The following is a 13009-nucleotide window of genomic DNA, read 5'->3' on the forward strand; positions in this document are numbered from 1 at the left end:
AATTGGCCAACTAATATATATAGAAAAACACAGCCGGGCGTGGTGGTGCATGCCTGTAGTCCCAACTACTCGGGAGGCTGAGGCAGCAGGATTGCTTGAGCCCGGAGATTGAGGTTGCTGTGAGCTAGGCTGACGCCATGGCACTCACTCTAGCCTGGGCAGCAAAACGAGACTCTGTCTCAAAAAATAAAAAAAAAAGAACACAGGGGGGAGGGCGGCACGGGCAACACATGTCACCTGAATACTTGTACTCCCATCATCTGCTTGAAAAGAGAGAGAAAAGAAAATGCAATCCTAGAGGTAAGAGACACTTTTTAAAAATAATGAATCCGAAGAGAAAAGTAAAAGGAGGCCTGTGGAGCAGGTCTGGGTGTGACTCCGGATCCCCCAACATCAGGTGCCACCACCAAAGATTCCTGCGTGTAGCCCATAGAACCCCAAAAGCAACGGGACGAGTTCTGGTCACATACTCCCTCAAAATGACATCCTGGCCTTCTTCTGGAACTCCCTCCCCTCTCAGACTCTCAAGGTTTCCTCCAGCGTGTCGGTTCCCACAGAGCAGACCTTTGGTCTGAGACCTGACAGTCCAGATGCCACGCATGCTGCCGCGTGGCGGCGGTGTCGCGGCTTGGGACAAGAGGAGGCCCCACGGTGCGGGCTGGGGCGCCAGGCACCGCGCGGGCGCTGAGGGTGGGGGTGACCCCCACCCCGGGCCGCCGCCGCGCTCCCAGAAAGGGGACAGAACAAGAGGCAAAAAAAAAAAAAAAAGCAGCAGCCTGTGGCACCCGGTATTCCCAGGCGGTCTCCCATCCAAGTACTAACCAGGCCCGACCCTGCTTAGCTTCCGAGACCAGACGAGATCGGGGGCGTTCAGGGTGGTGTGGCCCTAGACGGCGGCGGAGGGCGCCCCTGCCCCGCTCGAGAAGCCGAGCCTCTCTGGGCTTCCCCGCCGCCGCCTCCCGCCCCAGGCCCCGCGCCGGGCCGGGCCGGGCCGGTTGAGTTCGCCGGCCAGGTCCCGCTGGCTCCCAGGGACGGGGGTGATGGGCGGGGCGGGGTGGGGCGGGGCGGGGTGGGGGGCTGTCTCTCTATACACACACACACACACTCACACTCACTCACACTCACACAAGATGCGCCTCCACGGCTGGACTCGCCAAGGTGGAGCCCTCCCAGCCCCCCTCGTCTCCTCGCCCGGCCTCCTTCACCTACCCGCTGCCCACCCCCAGCGCGTCGCTGCCGCTGACTGCGCACGCGCGGGACGCTCGCCCTTTGACCCCAGCCAGGGGCCGCCCTCCCCCACAACCCCTTTCAGCTGCGCCCCCCCCTCGCCCTGTGGGTGGGCTGCCGCCTATTCCCCCGGGCCAGGGCTGGGGCACAGCCAGTGTATGGGGCGTCTCTCTCTGGGGATGTGTCCCATGGGTGGGGTGGGGTGGCGTGGTTTGGGGGGCGCTGAAGAAATCAGTCCCCTCCATCTCCTACCTCTGGAAAACGCCCAAGCCCGTGGAGAACTGCCGGCACCGCTTCGTGGGGGCCGGGACCCTCCTCCGTGTCCTCCTGTGGCCCAGTCCAAGGGGCCTGGGCCTGGCCGGGGCTGCTTTGGACCCCGACCACCCTGGCGTGTGGACTCGCTAAAAATCGGCCATTAGATATTGGATTCCAGCTTCCTGGAGGTCATTTCACTAATGAGTGCACCGGAAAGAGTTTCCTAATCCATCTGTGAGGGTGGCAACTGAAGGAGAATTTTAAAGCTGACAGAATAGGCGAGGGAAGGCATAGGAGATTTCCACACCCAGCAAGGAAGACTTTCCCGAAATGGAAGAAAGAAACGAGCAAACAGAGACACCGGTAGCCCGCCCGGAAAAGAGTCTGCCCCTGAGAGAAAGCACCCTGACCAGGTTCACCCGTGGGTGGGTGGCGAGCTAGCGGCATTCAGAAGAGCGAGGCCCGCAGTCTGTGCGGAAGACACCTGCGCTCGGGTGTGTGTGGCGGCGCGATTCACAAGCAGCTCTAGATGTTAAACCAAGGAGAAGCCAGGGAGTTCCCAACGCCCCAGGTGTCCTCAGCCCACGACTGGCTGCTGTGGGAATGCGAAGCCCGGCTCCTTGTCTCAGAGCGGGGTTCCCAGGAGGATCAGGCTGAAGCTGGGACTTGGCCTCAAAGTGTCCCCTCGCATGGCCACCCCCTTCCCCTTCCTGCTCCTCTACTCCTGGTGCCCCTCCATCCAGGGGCCAGACCTTAAAGAGTCACCGCAAGAGAATCCTGGTCCCAAAGGAGCCTTCTGGGGGACCGGTGCTGAGAGAGGTTGTGGGCATGGCCCGCTGGGGCTCTGCCCGACCCAGGGCTGAGAGATGCCACCTCCCAGCTCTGGGTCCCTGCAGGAAGTGTTGGCAAGCACAGGGCCGGTCCTCCAAAGGCCCAGGTGCAGGGAGCCCAGGCCAAGCAGCCTGTGGAAGAAGCCACTTGCCGTGCCACCCCGGGAACAGGACTGCAGGCCCCGGCCCTTCCCACCTCCTCCTCCTCCTCCTCCGCCCCGCACCCCCCCCCACATGGCACAGGGCTCAGAGACACCTCAGACTCTTGCTACCCAAAGTGCAAAGGGCATCAGTTGCTCCTCCAAACCCCCCGCCCAGCAGACCGCGTTGTCCAGCCAGCCCCCGGGCCTCCCTGGGGTGCCCAGCACAAAAGTGCAGACACCCACCGGACCCTCAGTCTCAGTTTTCGGAGGTTTTTGCCACTCTAAGGACCCGCAGGCCAGCTGGGCCTTCGGGCAGGACAGAGAGCCCCGGAATCCGACGTGGAGAGCTGCGTGTACGTCCCCATCAGGAGGCGGTCCCCACCTCCGCGGCTCTCCCCTTGCGGGGAGCGGCAGCCCAGCCGGCAGCCGCAGGGCCTCAGGGAAGACACCAGGCTGGGCCCCCGCGGCACAGCGGGGGCACGTCCCCCGCACTCACGCGACTTAGGGACGGCTGCTGGAGACTGCTGCGGCCACCCTGCTGCCGGGTTTCTGGAGGGCTTCCTGGAAGCAGCATCCACACCAAGCCCTTGGAAGGCCCAGGCGACGGAGGAGCCGGTCAGGCAGGGGCCGAGGACGGTGAGAGGCCGGGCGGGAAGGAGCGTGTCAGGCAGGGGCAGAGGACGGTGACCGGCCGGGCGGGGAGGAGCCGGTCAGGCGGGGGCCCAGGACAGTGACGGGCCTGGCCGGGGAGGAGTGCGTCAGGCAGGGGCAGAGGAGACGGGCTGGGTAAGGGTTAGGGTTACAGTTAGGGCACAATTCACAATCCCAAAGACGTGGAAGCGACCCGAGTGCCCATCCATCCAGGAGTGCATCAATAAAATGTGGCGCGTGGACACCACGGAGTGCCATTCGGCTGTGAGGAGCAGCGGTGAGAGGGCGCCTCTCGTGTTCTCCTGGCCAGAGCTGGAACCCGTTCCAGTAAGCCAAGTATCCCAAGAATGGACACACGGGCACCACGTGAGCGCGCTCACCAGCAAACTGGTACGAACGGATGGACGCCTAAGTGGACAGAGAGGAATCACCTTCATCGGGTGGGTGTCGGGCGGGCGGGTGGGGGGAGGGGAGGGGCATACACATCCATTAGGCATGGGGTGGGTGCGCACCGACTGGGGGATGGGCGCACTTGAAGCTCTGACCCGAGGGGGGAGGCTTGGAGAGGGCAAGGCACCCGACCTTAACATTGGTACCCCCACAATACGCTGGAACAACATGAGAGGTATATGAATAAGAACACAGGGGGGGCCGGGCGCGGTGGCTCACGCCTGTAATCCTAGCTCTCTGGGAGGCCGAGGCGGGCGGATTGCTCCAGGTCAGGAGTTCGAAACCAGCCTGAGCAAGAGCGAGACCCCGTCTCTACTAAAAATAGAAAGAAATTAATTGGCCAACTAATATATATAGAAAAACACAGCCGGGCGTGGTGGTGCATGCCTGTAGTCCCAACTACTCGGGAGGCTGAGGCAGCAGGATTGCTTGAGCCCGGAGATTGAGGTTGCTGTGAGCTAGGCTGACGCCATGGCACTCACTCTAGCCTGGGCAGCAAAAAGAGACTCTGTCTCAAAAAAAAAAAAAAAAAGAACACAGGGGGGAGGGCGGCACGGGCAACACATGTCACCTGAATACTTGTACTCCCATCATCTGCTTGAAAAGAGAGAGAAAAGAAAATGCAATCCTAGAGGTAAGAGACACTTTTTAAAAATAATGAATCCGAAGAGAAAAGTAAAAGGAGGCCTGTGGAGCAGGTCTGGGTGTGACTCCGGATCCCCCAACATCAGGTGCCACCACCAAAGATTCCTGCGTGTAGCCCATAGAACCCCAAAAGCAACGGGACGAGTTCTGGTCACATACTCCCTCAAAATGACATCCTGGCCTTCTTCTGGAACTCCCTCCCCTCTCAGACTCTCAAGGTTTCCTCCAGCGTGTCGGTTCCCACAGAGCAGACCTTTGGTCTGAGACCTGACAGTCCAGAAGCCACGCATGCTGCCGCGTGGCGGCGGTGTCGCGGCTTGGGACAAGAGGAGGCCCCACGGTGCGGGCTGGGGCGCCAGGCACCGCGCGGGCGCTGAGGGTGGGGGTGACCCCCACCCCGGGCCGCCGCCGCGCTCCCAGAAAGGGGACAGAACAAGAGGCAAGAAAAAAAAAAAAAAAAAAAAGCAGCAGCCTGTGGCACCCGGTATTCCCAGGCGGTCTCCCATCCAAGTACTAACCAGGCCCGACCCTGCTTAGCTTCCGAGACCAGACGAGATCGGGGGCGTTCAGGGTGGTGTGGCCCTAGACGGCGGCGGAGGGCGCCCCTGCCCCGCTCGAGAAGCCGAGCCTCTCTGGGCTTCCCCGCCGCCGCCTCCCGCCCCAGGCCCCGCGCCGGGCCGGGCCGGGCCGGTTGAGTTCGCCGGCCGGGTCCCGCTGGCTCCCAGGGACGGGGGTGATGGGCGGGGCGGGGCGGGGCGGGGCGGGGTGGGGGGCTGTCTCTCTATACACACACACACACACTCACACTCACTCACACTCACACAAGATGCGCCTCCACGGCTGGACTCGCCAAGGTGGAGCCCTCCCAGCCCCCCTCGTCTCCTCGCCCGGCCTCCTTCACCTACCCGCTGCCCACCCCCAGCGCGTCGCTGCCGCTGACTGCGCACGCGCGGGACGCTCGCCCTTTGACCCCAGCCAGGGGCCGCCCTCCCCCACAACCCCTTTCAGCTGTGCCCCCCCCCCTCGCCCTGTGGGTGGGCTGCCGCCTATTCCCCCGGGCCAGGGCTGGGGCACAGCCAGTGTATGGGGCGTCTCTCTCTGGGGATGTGTCCCATGGGTGGGGTGGGGTGGCGTGGTTTGGGGGGTGCTGAAGAAATCAGTCCCCTCCATCTCCTACCTCTGGAAAACGCCCAAGCCCGTGGAGAACTGCCGGCACCGCTTCGTGGGGGCCGGGACCCTCCTCCGTGTCCTCCTGTGGCCCAGTCCAAGGGGCCTGGGCCTGGCCGGGGCTGCATTGGACCCCGACCACCCTGGCGTGTGGACTCGCTAAAAATCGGCCATTAGATATTGGATTCCAGCTTCCTGGAGGTCATTTCACTAATGAGTGCACCGGAAAGAGTTTCCTAATCCATCTGTGAGGGTGGCAACTGAAAGAGAATTTGAAAGCTGACAGAATAGGCGAGGGAAGGCATAGGAGATTTCCACACCCAGCAAGGAAGACTTTCCCGAAATGGAAGAAAGAAACGAGCAAACAGAGACACCGGTAGCCCGCCCGGAAAAGAGTCTGCCCCTGAGAGAAAGCACCCTGACCAGGTTCACCCGTGGGTGGGTGGCGAGCTAGCGGCATTCAGAAGAGCGAGGCCCGCAGTCTGTGCGGAAGACACCTGCGCTCGGGTGTGTGTGGCGGCGCGATTCACAAGCAGCTCTAGACGTTAAACCCAGGAGAAGCCAGGGAGTTCCCAACGCCCCAGGTGTCCTCAGCCCACGACTGGCTGCTGTGGGAATGCGAAGCCCGGCTCCTTGTCTCAGAGCGGGGTTCCCAGGAGGATCAGGCTGAAGCTGGGACTTGGCCTCAAAGTGTCCCCTCGCATGGCCACCCCCTTCCCCTTCCTGCTCCTCTACTCCTGGTGCCCCTCCATCCAGGGGCCAGACCTTAAAGAGTCACCGCAAGAGAATCCTGGTCCCAAAGGAGCCTTCTGGGGGACCGGTGCTGAGAGAGGTTGTGGGCATGGCCCGCTGGGGCTCTGCCCGACATAGGGCTGAGAGATGCCACCTCCCAGCTCTGGGTCCCTGCAGGAAGTGTTGGCAAGCACAGGGCCGGTCCTCCAAAGGCCCAGGTGCAGGGAGCCCAGGCCAAGCAGCCTGTGGAAGAAGCCACTTGCCGTGCCACCCCGGGAACAGGACTGCAGGCCCCGGCCCTTCCCACCTCCTCCTCCTCCTCCTCCTCCTCCCCCCCGCCCCGCCCCCACAGGGCACAGGGCTCAGAGACACCTCAGACTCTTGCTACCCAAAGTGCAAAGGGCATCAGTTGCTCCTCCAACCCCCCCCCCCCCCCCCCGCCCAGCAGACCACGTTGTCCAGCCAGCCCCCGGGCCTCCCTGGGGTGCCCAGCACAAAAGTGCAGACACCCACCGGACCCTCAGTCTCAGTTTTCGGAGGTTTTTGCCACTCTAAGGACCCGCAGGCCAGCTGGGCCTTCGGGCAGGACAGAGAGCCCCGGAATCCGACGTGGAGAGCTGCGTGTACGTCCCCATCAGGAGGCGGTCCCCACCTCCGCGGCTCTCCCCTTGCGGGGAGCGGCAGCCCAGCCGGCAGCCGCAGGGCCTCAGGGAAGACACCAGGCTGGGCCCCCGCGGCACAGCGGGGGCACGTCCCCCGCACTCACGCGACTTAGGGACGGCTGCTGGAGACTGCTGCGGCCACCCTGCTGCCGGGTTTCTGGAGGGCTTCCTGGAAGCAGCATCCACACCAAGCCCTTGGAAGGCCCAGGCGACGGAGGAGCCGGTCAGGCAGGGGCCGAGGACGGTGAGAGGCCGGGCGGGAAGGAGCGTGTCAGGCAGGGGCAGAGGACGGTGACCGGCCGGGCGGGGAGGAGCCGGTCAGGCGGGGGCCCAGGACAGTGACGGGCCTGGCCGGGGAGGAGTGCGTCAGGCAGGGGCAGAGGAGACGGGCTGGGTAAGGGTTAGGGTTACAGTTAGGGCACAATTCACAATCCCAAAGACGTGGAAGCGACCCGAGTGCCCATCCATCCAGGAGTGCATCAATAAAATGTGGCGCGTGGACACCACGGAGTGCCATTCGGCTGTGAGGAGCAGCGGTGAGAGGGCGCCTCTCGTGTTCTCCTGGCCAGAGCTGGAACCCGTTCCAGTAAACCAAGTATCCCAAGAATGGACACACGAGCACCACGTGAGCGCGCTCACCAGCAAATTGGTACGAACGGATGGACGCCTAAGTGGACGGAGAGGAATCACCTTCATCGGGTGGGTGTCGGGCGGGTGGGGGGAGGGGAGGGGCATACACATCCATTAGGCATGGGGTGGGTGCGCACCGACTGGGGGATGGGCGCACTTGAAGCTCTGACCCGAGGGGGGAGGCTTGGAGAGGGCAAGGCACCCGACCTTAACATTGGTACCCCCACAATACGCTGGAACAACATGAGAGGTATATGAATAAGAACACAGGGGGGGCCGGGCGCGGTGGCTCACGCCTGTAATCCTAGCTCTCTGGGAGGCCGAGGCGGGCGGATTGCTCCAGGTCAGGAGTTCGAAACCAGCCTGAGCAAGAGCGAGACCCCGTCTCTACTAAAAATAGAAAGAAATTAATTGGCCAACTAATATATATAGAAAAACACAGCCGGGCGTGGTGGTGCATGCCTGTAGTCCCAACTACTCGGGAGGCTGAGGCAGCAGGATTGCTTGAGCCCGGAGATTGAGGTTGCTGTGAGCTAGGCTGACGCCATGGCACTCACTCTAGCCTGGGCAGCAAAACGAGACTCTGTCTCAAAAAATAAAAAAAAAAGAACACAGGGGGGAGGGCGGCACGGGCAACACATGTCACCTGAATACTTGTACTCCCATCATCTGCTTGAAAAGAGAGAGAAAAGAAAATGCAATCCTAGAGGTAAGAGACACTTTTTAAAAATAATGAATCCGAAGAGAAAAGTAAAAGGAGGCCTGTGGAGCAGGTCTGGGTGTGACTCCGGATCCCCCAACATCAGGTGCCACCACCAAAGATTCCTGCGTGTAGCCCATAGAACCCCAAAAGCAACGGGACGAGTTCTGGTCACATACTCCCTCAAAATGACATCCTGGCCTTCTTCTGGAACTCCCTCCCCTCTCAGACTCTCAAGGTTTCCTCCAGCGTGTCGGTTCCCACAGAGCAGACCTTTGGTCTGAGACCTGACAGTCCAGATGCCACGCATGCTGCCGCGTGGCGGCGGTGTCGCGGCTTGGGACAAGAGGAGGCCCCACGGTGCGGGCTGGGGCGCCAGGCACCGCGCGGGCGCTGAGGGTGGGGGTGACCCCCACCCCGGGCCGCCGCCGCGCTCCCAGAAAGGGGACAGAACAAGAGGCAAAAAAAAAAAAAAAGCAGCAGCCTGTGGCACCCGGTATTCCCAGGCGGTCTCCCATCCAAGTACTAACCAGGCCCGACCCTGCTTAGCTTCCGAGACCAGACGAGATCGGGGGCGTTCAGGGTGGTGTGGCCCTAGACGGCGGCGGAGGGCGCCCCTGCCCCGCTCGAGAAGCCGAGCCTCTCTGGGCTTCCCCGCCGCCGCCTCCCGCCCCAGGCCCCGCGCCGGGCCGGGCCGGGCCGGTTGAGTTCGCCGGCCGGGTCCCGCTGGCTCCCAGGGACGGGGGTGATGGGCGGGGCGGGGCGGGGCGGGGCGGGGTGGGGGGCTGTCTCTCTATACACACACACACACACTCACACTCACTCACACTCACACAAGATGCGCCTCCACGGCTGGACTCGCCAAGGTGGAGCCCTCCCAGCCCCCCTCGTCTCCTCGCCCGGCCTCCTTCACCTACCCGCTGCCCACCCCCAGCGCGTCGCTGCCGCTGACTGCGCACGCGCGGGACGCTCGCCCTTTGACCCCAGCCAGGGGCCGCCCTCCCCCACAACCCCTTTCAGCTGTGCCCCCCCCCCTCGCCCTGTGGGTGGGCTGCCGCCTATTCCCCCGGGCCAGGGCTGGGGCACAGCCAGTGTATGGGGCGTCTCTCTCTGGGGATGTGTCCCATGGGTGGGGTGGGGTGGCGTGGTTTGGGGGGTGCTGAAGAAATCAGTCCCCTCCATCTCCTACCTCTGGAAAACGCCCAAGCCCGTGGAGAACTGCCGGCACCGCTTCGTGGGGGCCGGGACCCTCCTCCGTGTCCTCCTGTGGCCCAGTCCAAGGGGCCTGGGCCTGGCCGGGGCTGCATTGGACCCCGACCACCCTGGCGTGTGGACTCGCTAAAAATCGGCCATTAGATATTGGATTCCAGCTTCCTGGAGGTCATTTCACTAATGAGTGCACCGGAAAGAGTTTCCTAATCCATCTGTGAGGGTGGCAACTGAAAGAGAATTTGAAAGCTGACAGAATAGGCGAGGGAAGGCATAGGAGATTTCCACACCCAGCAAGGAAGACTTTCCCGAAATGGAAGAAAGAAACGAGCAAACAGAGACACCGGTAGCCCGCCCGGAAAAGAGTCTGCCCCTGAGAGAAAGCACCCTGACCAGGTTCACCCGTGGGTGGGTGGCGAGCTAGCGGCATTCAGAAGAGCGAGGCCCGCAGTCTGTGCGGAAGACACCTGCGCTCGGGTGTGTGTGGCGGCGCGATTCACAAGCAGCTCTAGACGTTAAACCCAGGAGAAGCCAGGGAGTTCCCAACGCCCCAGGTGTCCTCAGCCCACGACTGGCTGCTGTGGGAATGCGAAGCCCGGCTCCTTGTCTCAGAGCGGGGTTCCCAGGAGGATCAGGCTGAAGCTGGGACTTGGCCTCAAAGTGTCCCCTCGCATGGCCACCCCCTTCCCCTTCCTGCTCCTCTACTCCTGGTGCCCCTCCATCCAGGGGCCAGACCTTAAAGAGTCACCGCAAGAGAATCCTGGTCCCAAAGGAGCCTTCTGGGGGACCGGTGCTGAGAGAGGTTGTGGGCATGGCCCGCTGGGGCTCTGCCCGACCCAGGGCTGAGAGATGCCACCTCCCAGCTCTGGGTCCCTGCAGGAAGTGTTGGCAAGCACAGGGCCGGTCCTCCAAAGGCCCAGGTGCAGGGAGCCCAGGCCAAGCAGCCTGTGGAAGAAGCCACTTGCCGTGCCACCCCGGGAACAGGACTGCAGGCCCCGGCCCTTCCCACCTCCTCCTCCTCCTCCTCCTCCTCCCCCCCGCCCCGCCCCCACAGGGCACAGGGCTCAGAGACACCTCAGACTCTTGCTACCCAAAGTGCAAAGGGCATCAGTTGCTCCTCCAACCCCCCCCCCCCCCCCGCCCAGCAGACCACGTTGTCCAGCCAGCCCCCGGGCCTCCCTGGGGTGCCCAGCACAAAAGTGCAGACACCCACCGGACCCTCAGTCTCAGTTTTCGGAGGTTTTTGCCACTCTAAGGACCCGCAGGCCAGCTGGGCCTTCGGGCAGGACAGAGAGCCCCGGAATCCGACGTGGAGAGCTGCGTGTACGTCCCCATCAGGAGGCGGTCCCCACCTCCGCGGCTCTCCCCTTGCGGGGAGCGGCAGCCCAGCCGGCAGCCGCAGGGCCTCAGGGAAGACACCAGGCTGGGCCCCCGCGGCACAGCGGGGGCACGTCCCCCGCACTCACGCGACTTAGGGACGGCTGCTGGAGACTGCTGCGGCCACCCTGCTGCCGGGTTTCTGGAGGGCTTCCTGGAAGCAGCATCCACACCAAGCCCTTGGAAGGCCCAGGCGACGGAGGAGCCGGTCAGGCAGGGGCCGAGGACGGTGAGAGGCCGGGCGGGAAGGAGCGTGTCAGGCAGGGGCAGAGGACGGTGACCGGCCGGGCGGGGAGGAGCCGGTCAGGCGGGGGCCCAGGACAGTGACGGGCCTGGCCGGGGAGGAGTGCGTCAGGCAGGGGCAGAGGAGACGGGCTGGGTAAGGGTTAGGGTTACAGTTAGGGCACAATTCACAATCCCAAAGACGTGGAAGCGACCCGAGTGCCCATCCATCCAGGAGTGCATCAATAAAATGTGGCGCGTGGACACCACGGAGTGCCATTCGGCTGTGAGGAGCAGCGGTGAGAGGGCGCCTCTCGTGTTCTCCTGGCCAGAGCTGGAACCCGTTCCAGTAAGCCAGGTATCCCAAGAATGGACACACGAGCACCACGTGAGCGCGCTCACCAGCAAATTGGTACGAACGGATGGACGCCTAAGTGGACGGAGAGGAATCACCTTCATCGGGTGGGTGTCGGGCGGGTGGGGGGAGGGGAGGGGCATACACATCCATTAGGCATGGGGTGGGTGCGCACCGACTGGGGGATGGGCGCACTTGAAGCTCTGACCCGAGGGGGGAGGCTTGGAGAGGGCAAGGCACCCGACCTTAACATTGGTACCCCCACAATACGCTGGAACAACATGAGAGGTATATGAATAAGAACACAGGGGGGGCCGGGCGCGGTGGCTCACGCCTGTAATCCTAGCTCTCTGGGAGGCCGAGGCGGGCGGATTGCTCCAGGTCAGGAGTTCGAAACCAGCCTGAGCAAGAGCGAGACCCCGTCTCTACTAAAAATAGAAAGAAATTAATTGGCCAACTAATATATATAGAAAAACACAGCCGGGCGTGGTGGTGCATGCCTGTAGTCCCAACTACTCGGGAGGCTGAGGCAGCAGGATTGCTTGAGCCCGGAGATTGAGGTTGCTGTGAGCTAGGCTGACGCCATGGCACTCACTCTAGCCTGGGCAGCAAAACGAGACTCTGTCTCAAAAAATAAAAAAAAAAGAACACAGGGGGGAGGGCGGCACGGGCAACACATGTCACCTGAATACTTGTACTCCCATCATCTGCTTGAAAAGAGAGAGAAAAGAAAATGCAATCCTAGAGGTAAGAGACACTTTTTAAAAATAATGAATCCGAAGAGAAAAGTAAAAGGAGGCCTGTGGAGCAGGTCTGGGTGTGACTCCGGATCCCCCAACATCAGGTGCCACCACCAAAGATTCCTGCGTGTAGCCCATAGAACCCCAAAAGCAACGGGACGAGTTCTGGTCACATACTCCCTCAAAATGACATCCTGGCCTTCTTCTGGAACTCCCTCCCCTCTCAGACTCTCAAGGTTTCCTCCAGCGTGTCGGTTCCCACAGAGCAGACCTTTGGTCTGAGACCTGACAGTCCAGATGCCACGCATGCTGCCGCGTGGCGGCGGTGTCGCGGCTTGGGACAAGAGGAGGCCCCACGGTGCGGGCTGGGGCGCCAGGCACCGCGGGCGGGCGCTGAGGGTGGGGGTGACCCCCACCCCGGGCCGCCGCCGCGCTCCCAGAAAGGGGACAGAACAAGAGGCAAAAAAAAAAAAAAAGCAGCAGCCTGTGGCACCCGGTATTCCCAGGCGGTCTCCCATCCAAGTACTAACCAGGCCCGACCCTGCTTAGCTTCCGAGACCAGACGAGATCGGGGGCGTTCAGGGTGGTGTGGCCCTAGACGGCGGCGGAGGGCGCCCCTGCCCCGCTCGAGAAGCCGAGCCTCTCTGGGCTTCCCCGCCGCCGCCTCCCGCCCCAGGCCCCGCGCCGGGCCGGGCCGGGCCGGTTGAGTTCGCCGGCCGGGTCCCGCTGGCTCCCAGGGACGGGGGTGATGGGCGGGGCGGGGCGGGGCGGGGCGGGGTGGGGGGCTGTCTCTCTATACACACACACACACACTCACACTCACTCACACTCACACAAGATGCGCCTCCACGGCTGGACTCGCCAAGGTGGAGCCCTCCCAGCCCCCCTCGTCTCCTCGCCCGGCCTCCTTCACCTACCCGCTGCCCACCCCCAGCGCGTCGCTGCCGCTGACTGCGCACGCGCGGGACACTCGCCCTTTGACCCCAGCCAGGGGCCGCCCTCCCCCACAACCCC

The 13009-nt window shown here is 63.0% G+C and overlaps 4 non-coding genes across 4 annotated transcripts; all 4 read right to left on the reverse strand.

The window, feature by feature from the left end:
- Positions 1-773: 773 nt before the first annotated feature.
- On the reverse strand, positions 774-892 carry LOC142864275 (5S ribosomal RNA). Its single transcript, XR_012914806.1, has one exon. It is a non-coding gene; the product is annotated as a 5S ribosomal RNA (ribosomal RNA).
- A 3778-nt stretch (positions 893-4670) lies between these two features.
- LOC142864284 (5S ribosomal RNA) lies at positions 4671-4789 on the reverse strand. The gene has a single exon (XR_012914809.1). It is a non-coding gene; the product is annotated as a 5S ribosomal RNA (ribosomal RNA).
- A 3784-nt stretch (positions 4790-8573) lies between these two features.
- On the reverse strand, positions 8574-8692 carry LOC142864295 (5S ribosomal RNA). Its single transcript, XR_012914820.1, has one exon. It is a non-coding gene; the product is annotated as a 5S ribosomal RNA (ribosomal RNA).
- Positions 8693-12476: 3784 nt separating this feature from the next.
- LOC142864302 (5S ribosomal RNA) lies at positions 12477-12595 on the reverse strand. Its single transcript, XR_012914827.1, has one exon. It is a non-coding gene; the product is annotated as a 5S ribosomal RNA (ribosomal RNA).
- Between the last annotated feature and the right edge of the window lie 414 nt (positions 12596-13009).

Source organism: Microcebus murinus, chromosome 24, assembly GCF_040939455.1.
Source record: "Microcebus murinus isolate Inina chromosome 24, M.murinus_Inina_mat1.0, whole genome shotgun sequence".
NCBI classification, from domain to species: domain Eukaryota; kingdom Metazoa; phylum Chordata; class Mammalia; order Primates; family Cheirogaleidae; genus Microcebus; species Microcebus murinus.